The following is a 9,276-nucleotide window of genomic DNA, read 5'->3' as shown; positions in this document are numbered from 1 at the left end:
GTAAGTACACTGTAGCTGTCTTCAGACACTCCAGAAGAGGGCGCCAGATCTCGTTGCGGATGGTTGTGAGCCACCATGTGGTTGCTGGGCTTTGAACTCTGGACCTTCGGAAGAGCAGTCGGGTGCTCTTACCCACTGAGCCATCTCACCAGCCCCGAGAAAATGCTTTTTCATTTACCCTGTTTAGTATAGATTGAGCATAAGTTCGTTATATACAACATTAATTGTGATGAATTATAGTCTTTCTGTTCCTAGGCCCTTCAGGGCTTTTACTAAAAAAGGATGTTGAATTTTGTCAAAGGTTATTTTCTGCATCTATTGAGATGATCACGTGTTTTTTTTTTTTGACCCAAGTCTATTTGTGTGTTGTATTATATCTGTCAGTCTATGTCTATTGAGTCCTCTTTGCATCTCTAGTATGAAACCAACTTGATCATGATACATGATCTTTTTAATGTGCTGTTTGAAATCAGTTTGCATGTATCTTAGCATTGGAAAATTTCTGTCAAGTGTTCATCAAAAAATTGCTTTATAGTTTTGAGTGTGTGTGTGTGTGTGTACATGTGTATACATCCATGATACCCACTTGGATGTTGGAAAACAACCTGTAGGAGTCTATTCTTTCCTTCCTCCATGTGGCTCCTGGGTATGAAACACAGGTCATCCATCAGTCATTGTACCAGTACCTTCACCCCTTGAGTCAAATCTCAGCTTTGATATCATGTGATACTGGCTTGACAGAAAGCAGTTGGCAGTGTTCCTTTCCTTTCCATGTTAAGGAATAGTGTGAGAAGTAGAGAAGTATGGTGTTATTTATTTAAGTTCTGGTAGAAATTGGAAGGAAACTCCAGCAATCTGGACTTTCCTTTGTTGGTAAGCTCTGTGTCATTGCTTCAATCTCTTTGCTTCTTTTCTATGTGTAAGACATTTCTGTTCCTTGGTGGTCATATGTGTCTAGGAATTTATAATTCCTTCTTTTGGAATATATGTTGTCAAAGTATTATATATATTATATGCTGTATAATATATGTTATATGTTATATTAATTTTATCTAATTGGGGTCACCTTTTCTTTGGTTATGCCATCTAAAGGTTGGCTGTCCTCGCTTATCTTAAAGGAGCAGATGCTGTTAATGCTTCTTTGCATCATTCATTTAGTTTTTATTTATTAATATCTATTTTGTTCTTTATTAGTCCTTTTAACCTATTGACTTTGGAGTTTGACTTGTTATTTTATTTTATTTCATTTTATTTTATTTTATTTTTTGTTGTTGTTGAAGATCTTGGCATGAATCTTAAGTTACTTGAGATTTCTAATTTAAAAATATTTTCATTTATTCTTTGAGAAATTCATCAACTCTTGCATGTGTTTTGATCATACGCACCCCACTCCTTTTCCTTTCTTCACAGGTCCACCCACCCCTCTTAACCCCTCCAAATGTCATTTTCTTGCAATATAATGCTAAGGGAGGGAGTTTGCAAGCCCCTCCCAGATCCGCACTGAAATGTTCACTGGTTTGATCTTGTAATCAATTCAGATTAATGGGTCTGGATGGCCTACTGATGAGATTGGGTGGTGAAGTCACCTGCTACTATTACATTTGGAGCTATCTCTCTTTTTATGTCCAATAGTGCTTGTTATATAAAACTGAGAGCCCAATGTCTTCTGTGCATATTTATTTACAACTGTAATGTGGGACTGTGATAGGCAGCCTATTTTGGTTGAATGGGGCTTGCTCCGGTGACCAAGTAGAGAACTCTACAATGGACAGAAAAGTGAGCCACATTTCCAGAGACAGGTGCCTGACACCACAGAGCCCCCCAACTCCATAATTCTGTGACACAGACTCCATAGAGACAGGTGCCTGACACCACAGAGCCCCCCAACTCCATAATTCTGTGACACAGACTCCATAGAGACAGGTGCCTGACACCACAGAGCCCCCCAACTCCATAATTCTGTGACACAGACAATGTCCCAAGCTTCTGGCATTCTGGCTAGACTCCACCCCCACAGTTACCTGACTATAGCCAGGTATGCTCCTCCCCACAGTTACCTGGCAACAGCAAGATAGCCCAACCCACTATAACAGGGGCTGCTTGGCCCCTCCTCACTCTCTTTAAGCTCTCACCTTTCTTACTCTCTGCTCTAGCCCTCCTTCTCTCTTTCTCTTCTCCACTCTCTCCACTTGGCCATGGCCGTTCTCTCTCTTTTTATACCTTCTCTCTTTCTTCCTGCCTTTTTACAATAAAGCTCTAAAACTGTCTCTGTTCATCAAGGCCCACCATGCTTAAATGATGGGATAGGTTTTCCCCTAACGAGCTGCGCCTAACCTCCTGGCCACGGACTAGACCAAGGCCTCTTGCCCTCGTGGGAACCATCAAGTGCCCTCTCCCCCTGCCCTCTCCTCCCTTTGACCCCGGGGCTCAGTGCTGCCCTGGGGCTCCCATTTGTTCTCAGCTCCTCCACGGTATCCAGTGTGGGATGCTGTAGGCTGAGAACCTGGTGCCTAGGACTGGCCCTTGTCCACCACCTGCCGAGCTGTGGTCAGTGGCTTCCCACAGCCAGACTCCCACCCAGGGCCTCGTGGAACGCATGCAGCAGTCTTCTGCATCTGCCCACCCAGACTATCTTGGTGGACAGTCCTCCTTAGTAATATGTTGCTACATTCTTTATATCTGTGACTAATTTTGGCTTAAAAATCTATTTACCAGATATAATTACAGCTATTTCTGTTTGTCTTTTTATAGCCATGTCCTTGGCAAATAGACTTCCACCCCTCACTCTTGGTCTGGTGTGACTTTGGTGGTGAGGAAGTATCTACACCTTTACCTGTTCCCTTAGCTTCTACTTCTAACCTGTGAATTGTTTTCTAAGGACTATCCCTTGCCCATGTTCTCAGAGTTCTTGTATGTATAGTCACACTTGGTTTTCTTTCTTAGTTTGCTTTGTTTTCTTCATCTTCTACTGTAGTATTCGCTTTATCTGACTTCTTGCCTGATATTCTTTCCTTTGCTTGATCTAGACTGTTGGTATTGTTTCCTGCTGTATTTTTTTTTAATTTGGTTAAGTGAGTTTTAAAAATCTCAAACATTTCTGTTTAATTCTTTTTCAGTGATATGTGTTTCTTCTAGACAGCAGGTTGATTCTTTTTTTTCCCTTAAAACTTCAGTTAGTCTATAGCTTTTTAACCAGAAAATGAAGGACATTTACCATTAGAGCTTTTATTTAGAGGGATATGATGACTAATCTTGGTTGTCAACTTAATTGGTCCCAAATTGCTGGGGACCTGTTTCTTACATGCAAGAAGTCCATTAATGATATCCTCTTTAATGTCTTCCTTCAATCATAAGGAAATTCTAAATAAATGTGGTTACTACACCTGAGCTATTGTGAAATCCAAAGAGCTTTCCCTGCCCCTTTGGTAGATCGTTGTGAAAACTAGGTGCCCATTTGATGGTTTGGCCCAAACAAATGGCTCCACTATAGCTTCCCAGGTTGGAGAGGAGGGCCAGCTAGTGAAAGTCTCATATCTTTCTATTGCTTCGAATCCTAAATTAATTTACACATTTGCGGAATGATGCTTCGAGTACCATTTGTGTTCATTGAGACTGATACTATGGAGAATCAGAGGCTCTCTCTCTCTCCCTCTCTCTCCTCACCCCCTCGCCCACCCCCAGAACTATACAGGGCTTCTCAATATGCATGGTACTCAGATGTGGGCGCTCTGTACCCCACATGGAATGCTGTTCTTCCTGTCATGAGAGAGAAAGAGAGAGAGAGAGAGAGAGAGAGAGAGAGCAAGCATGCATGATTGCTGGCTTGTTTCAGCGCCAGCAGAAGCCTCAGATGGCTCTCCCACCTCTTTTGAACTCCAGCTCCTCCGCTGACTCCCTTCCTGGGGAAATTCCTCGGGCTTAGTATTTCAAACATTGTAAGCAAGCAGGGACAGCGGAGGTGGAGTATTATATTTTTGAAAGGAAAATGCACCTGAAATATGAGCCTGGAGGTGCCTGTCATGCACTGCTGAAGCTGGAAGAGTGACTGTTATAGCTTGTAGGGGGTGGGTGTGGAAGAGAGAGGGAGGAAGGAGTGGAGTGTGATTGACAGGGAAACCACACAACAAAGGTGCCAGAGTACCTAGGCATATACAATCATGATCTCTTTTTAAAAAAAAAGGCATGAATATGTGTGTAAACGTGTATACATGTTTGCTTATGGACAGGGAATTATCTCACTAAATCCAAGGCTTGCCGTTTTTAGGCTAGGATGGTGGCCAGCAATATCCCTGTTTCTATTACCCCTCAGATGTCCTGGGGAAGCAGATCAAAGAAAATATCGAGCAGGCGGAGCTGCCCAGTGGGCCTCTCTAGAGTGGAGATCATCTGTTTCTGTGCTGACCCAGCTGTCAGTCGCTAGAAGAGGGTGTCAGATCCCCTGAACTGGAGTTACAGACCCTTGTGAGCTGCCATTGTGGGAGCTGTCAAGTGAACCTAGGTTTCTGCAAGAGCAATCTGTGCCCTTATGTGCTGCGCCATCGCTCCAGCCCAGGCCTTTTAGGAAAGGTAGCTCTTTCTAAAACTGTAGTTTTATTGTGTGTGTGCGCACTTGTGTATTCCTCCCTCTGTCTCCCCAGCACTTCTAATGTGGCGGCGACAGTGGCTGAAGAACTCACCTTGTAGTTCCGTTTGCCTTAGACAGCCTTCACTTTACAGAATTGCCCATGCATAGTGGCTATGACCTTGGCAGTCTGGTTCAAAGGCCTCAATCGGTCAAAGCAGTATGCACCACTGAGCAAGGAATTTTACTCTCTCCCTACTTGTGATGGGGCCTGCTGCTTACTCTCCAGGTTGAAGAAAAGCTACTTGAAACACATTTGTGTTCCTGTCTCCATAACCTGGTCAACAAGTTGCTTGGGGAGTCAGGAAGAAAGTTCAAGGCAGATATATCTCTCACCCACCATGACTCTCCCTGCATTCCGAGCCCAGCTTCCTAAACAGCTGCACAGTCTGTGGGATTTATTACTGGGGATGCATCTGAGCTTATTTTCTGAATTCAAGTCTCCAAGGCCCTGCTTCCTTTCGTTGTTTGTTTTAGAAAGTTTATCCATCTGTTTTGTCATTTTTTTAAACCTCGGGATCTATAAATTTAACTGTGATCAAACAACAAGATTTCCTGCTGCCTTTGCAGCTCTGATTAGTAACTCTTGCTCATTGACCTCACCTGAGACTCCCTGTCATTCCTTACTCAACCAGTGACACATGAAAACAAGGAGAAAGAAGAAGGAGAAGAGGAGGAGGAGGAAGAGGGAAGAGAGGAAGAAGAGGAGGGGGAGGAAGAGGAGGAGGAAGAGGAAAAGGAGAGGAAGAGGAGGGGAAGAGGAAGAAGAGGTGGAGAGGAGGGAAGAGGAGGGGGAGAGGGGAGAGGAGGAAGAGGAGGAGAAGGGGGAGGAGGAAGAGACTGTTGGCTACTTGGTAGTTCTTATTGCTGCATGTTAAAGGTGAGAGACCTGTGAGTGAAAATGACATGCCCAAGGTCTCACAGAACTGGAACCAGCCCAACTCTCAACCACAAGCTTTCCTACATCACACTGTGTGTCCAAAGGTGCTAGATTCTGAGATTTTATGGAAAACGCTACTTAATTTCCTCTTTCTGAGGTTTCCCTCTTATTCTGTACCGTTGTTCTGGCGTTGCAAGAAGACCTGTGTTAGTGCATAGTCTGCTGCTAAAACAGAACACCTGATGGTATTTTGTAAAAGAAAGGGATCAGGTTTAACTCAGAATTTTGGAGGATGAAGTTCAAGATTAGGAATCTTCACTTGTTTGGTCTGGCAGAGACCTTGTGGCAGAAAATATTATAGATGAGGATCTGCCTGACCAAGTAGCAAGAGAGGAAGCCAGGGAGAATCAGGTTTGCTCCTTAAACCTACTTGTTCTAACAGGAACTAGTTGGGCTCCCGTGACCCCTCCAGAGGACAGTACTGTTAATGGCCTAACTATACTGTAGTAGACTCCACTTATTAAGGCCTCCACCAACTTTCAATTCTGTCACACTGGAGACCAAACTTGCAGCCTCCAAAGTTTTGATGGGGATGCTCAAACCAATCCATGTATCAAATCTTGACTTTAAGTTTATGAACGGAAAATGAAGCTATTCGTAAGTATTGGGCAGTACTACCTTACCTACCCACCTCTGCTTCTCAACCATGTTCCGTGTTCTCAGTATCACGGAATTCTGTTAAGAAGCCGTGTCCCATTTAGCATTGGACATATGTTCTGAGAAACACTTCATTACAGTATTTCACCCTTGTGTGACCATCGCAATTTCTAGTTTCTAGTCCAGGTGTTTTGAAACTTCTCTGTGGCAAATGCAGGCCCTTCTCTGTTAGCTTCATTGCCTTCAGTGAATCAGACTTGTTGACAGCTCCCATCCCATAGTTCCTGCTCTTGATAATCATTATTATAGTGGAAAGGGGCACGCCTGACTAAGCAGCAATAACCAGCCCTGAGTCTCCCCTTCAACATCCTTCACCACTGTTGGTTCACTGCCTGGTCAGTCACTCAACATGGGTCCTTACGGGCAGCATTAGTGCTAGACCTGGAATGGTTAGGGCCACAATCAGCACAATAATACGACATTAACTTCAGCACAGGAGAAGAGTATGCAGTTCTGAGGTAATCATGAGGTCACCAGGACCACTGAAAGTATAACATGACAGACTTACACAGAAGTCCTTATGGGTAGAAGAAGGACAGGCTAACAGACCGATAGACGATGCAGGACAATAAGCGCACAAGTCCCAACCAGTCACATTGCTATTGTCAAGCATCACACTGGTCACAATGGCACTTTCTATGGTCTTACGTAGCAGGTGGCACAGTAGACCTGTGAGTGTCACGCTCCACTGTGACAGCTGTGGTGTCTCTAGGTGACAGGAAGCTTTGGACTGTTTTACGGTCTTATGAAACTATCATCACTGAATTATTCGTTATTGACAGAAACATAGAGCACATTGACATCTGACAGGCAATGAGATTCATGTAGGGAGAGGTTGGAAGTTTTGTCCAAGGTCACACAGGAAGCAGGATGCAGAGTCAGAAGATGAATTCGAAGAGCCCCGGACCTGTTCTTGAGAGCTCTTCTAGCAGCCCAAAGGGACTGGCGCCTCTCTTCCCTTTGTCCATTCTTTCCAAGCAGGGTAGTTCTAGATTAGGGATACAGACCTGCCAGTAGAAAGAAGAAAAGCAGGGAATAGAGGGATATTCTGAATTAGACCTGGGACATTCTTGCACGTTGATGGATGAAAATCCTGAAGACGGAGAGTTCTGTCCTCATTTCCTCCGGATCTCCCTGTTCTCCTCGTTATTATTCCTGCTGAGGATCTTGCTGATGGTTCTTGATGCTGATCTTGTCATTGCTTTTTGAAAGTAACCTTCCTGCCGACAAAGAGACCCCCTTGGCTTGCTCAGCCTTTCCTTCCTTATCCTGAATAACACCATAGCCACTGACTTGCTCTGTCAATGCTTTTAAGAAAGAGCACTGTGTCAGTTTCTTTTCTCATGGCTGTCACCTCACAAGCAGTGACAGGGGAGGGTGGCTGACAACGTAAGAAGGGATAGAGTCGGTCACGGCAGGGAGAGCACGGTGGCAGGAGCATATGACAGTGGGTCACATTACGTCAACAGTCTGGATGCAGAGAGAGATGAGTGCTGTTGTTGGACTCCTCCTCTTTATAGGCAGCCCAAGGCTCCAGCCCGACGAATGTCACATTGCAGTTAAAGTGGGTTTTTCCAGCAGTGTCAATCCACACTAGAACTCCCTCATGTACAGGACCAGGGGTTTGTCTCCGAGATGATTCTAGATCCTGTCTATTGACAGCAAGTAATGATCATCACAGACAGGAAAGCAAGATTCCCTTCAGACATCCTCTATCAGGACCAACTTAATTCAAATAGCCCCCATCAAGGTCAACTCAATTACACACCCACCATCAGGGATAACACAGTTCAAACATCCACAGTCAGGATGTACCACAGGTTAAGTTCTCTACAGAACTCTAAAGCACTGCCAAAATACAGAGAGAAAGACCAAATATGGGTTGCTCTTTATGGGAACCAAGAGTAATAAAAATCCAGAATAATAAACTTATGAGATATAAATCTGAAACCACATAAGGGGAGGGGTGTTTTGAAGATTGGTTTTAAATCACTTTCTTCTCCCTTTAAAAGTCTATTTATTGAAAGAAAAAGGTTTCATAGACATATGTGTGTTTTGCCCCTATGTATGTATGCATGTATGTATGTATTATGTGTACCATGTGTGTGTGTTGTTCCACAGAGGTTGGTAGAGGTTGTTAGAACACCTGGAACTGGAGTTCCAGATGGTTGAGAGCCACCATGTGGGTGCTAGAAACTGAACCCAGGTCCTCTGAAAGAGCATCAAGCACTCTTAACCACTGAGCTATCTTTGCTGCCCCTATTTATTGTTAATTTCAAAAGTTAACGATGTGTATCCATGTGTGTCTTTGACGGTAGGTATGAGCAGGAGCCAACAGAAGGCTTCAGAACTCTCAGACCTGGAGTTACATGGGAGTGTGAAGAGATATGGGTGCCGGAAACCAGCCTCTCTCCAGTTCTGCAAAATGCCAGTGACAATACCTGCCCTCAGATGTCCTTGTGAATGACTCCGCCCAGATGAAAGAGTGATATTGCCGTGAGTCACAGGGGAGGGAGGCGGGGAGTATTGGGCAAATGCACATACATAACGCGCTCAGGAGCTGAGGTCCATACGTCCTTCTATTCTTATCTCTCCCAGGGCCGATCCATCCCAGCACAGTCAATGCCAACTGGTCCTCAGAAGATGCTTCCACGTTCTATGGACGCTCAGCCTGGCAAACAACTGCTGGCAGCCAGTGAGGCTGGGAGGGATGGAAACTGGGGATTACTGCTGAGGTATACACAAAAGTGGAGGAAACTTCCCACTCAGGGAGGGGATAGAGAGGAAAGGAGATTGGCAAGGAAAGAGACCTGAGCATGCGCAAAGGCTGTGCTCATCACTTGTGACATGGTCCTCCTTTGTGTCTCTGGAAACAAGTCTAAGTCTTCCAAGTTTCCTTTAAGATGGATAGGTCTAATTGCCAGCGACATTAGATAATGCTAAGCACACCTTTAAGCTAAAAGGCAAATGGGGAACCAGAGCCATTTGGTCCGCACACTCAGTTTATGGTTCCATCGGTCCCTTTTCCTTTTCCTTTGGCTTGGTGACTGGAGGGCTT

The 9,276-nt window shown here is 44.5% G+C and overlaps 1 long non-coding RNA gene across 1 annotated transcript in view; it reads left to right on the top strand.

Annotated features, from left to right (window-relative positions):
• The window catches only part of LOC110310943, a 10,596-nt gene extending 1,649 nt beyond the window's left edge, over positions 1-8,947 (top strand). The window contains exons 2-3 of the long non-coding RNA XR_002379875.1: positions 8,537-8,714; positions 8,817-8,947. This is a non-coding gene — a long non-coding RNA (uncharacterized LOC110310943). The remainder of the gene's footprint in view (positions 1-8,536; positions 8,715-8,816) is intronic.
• The last annotated feature ends 329 nt before the right edge of the window (positions 8,948-9,276 follow it).

The sequence above is a fragment of the Mus caroli genome, chromosome 15 (assembly GCF_900094665.2).
Source record: "Mus caroli chromosome 15, CAROLI_EIJ_v1.1, whole genome shotgun sequence".
In the NCBI taxonomy this organism is placed as follows: domain Eukaryota; kingdom Metazoa; phylum Chordata; class Mammalia; order Rodentia; family Muridae; genus Mus; species Mus caroli.
The sequence above is the reverse complement of the archived record's forward strand: the minus strand, read 5'-3'. Positions and strand labels throughout refer to the sequence as shown.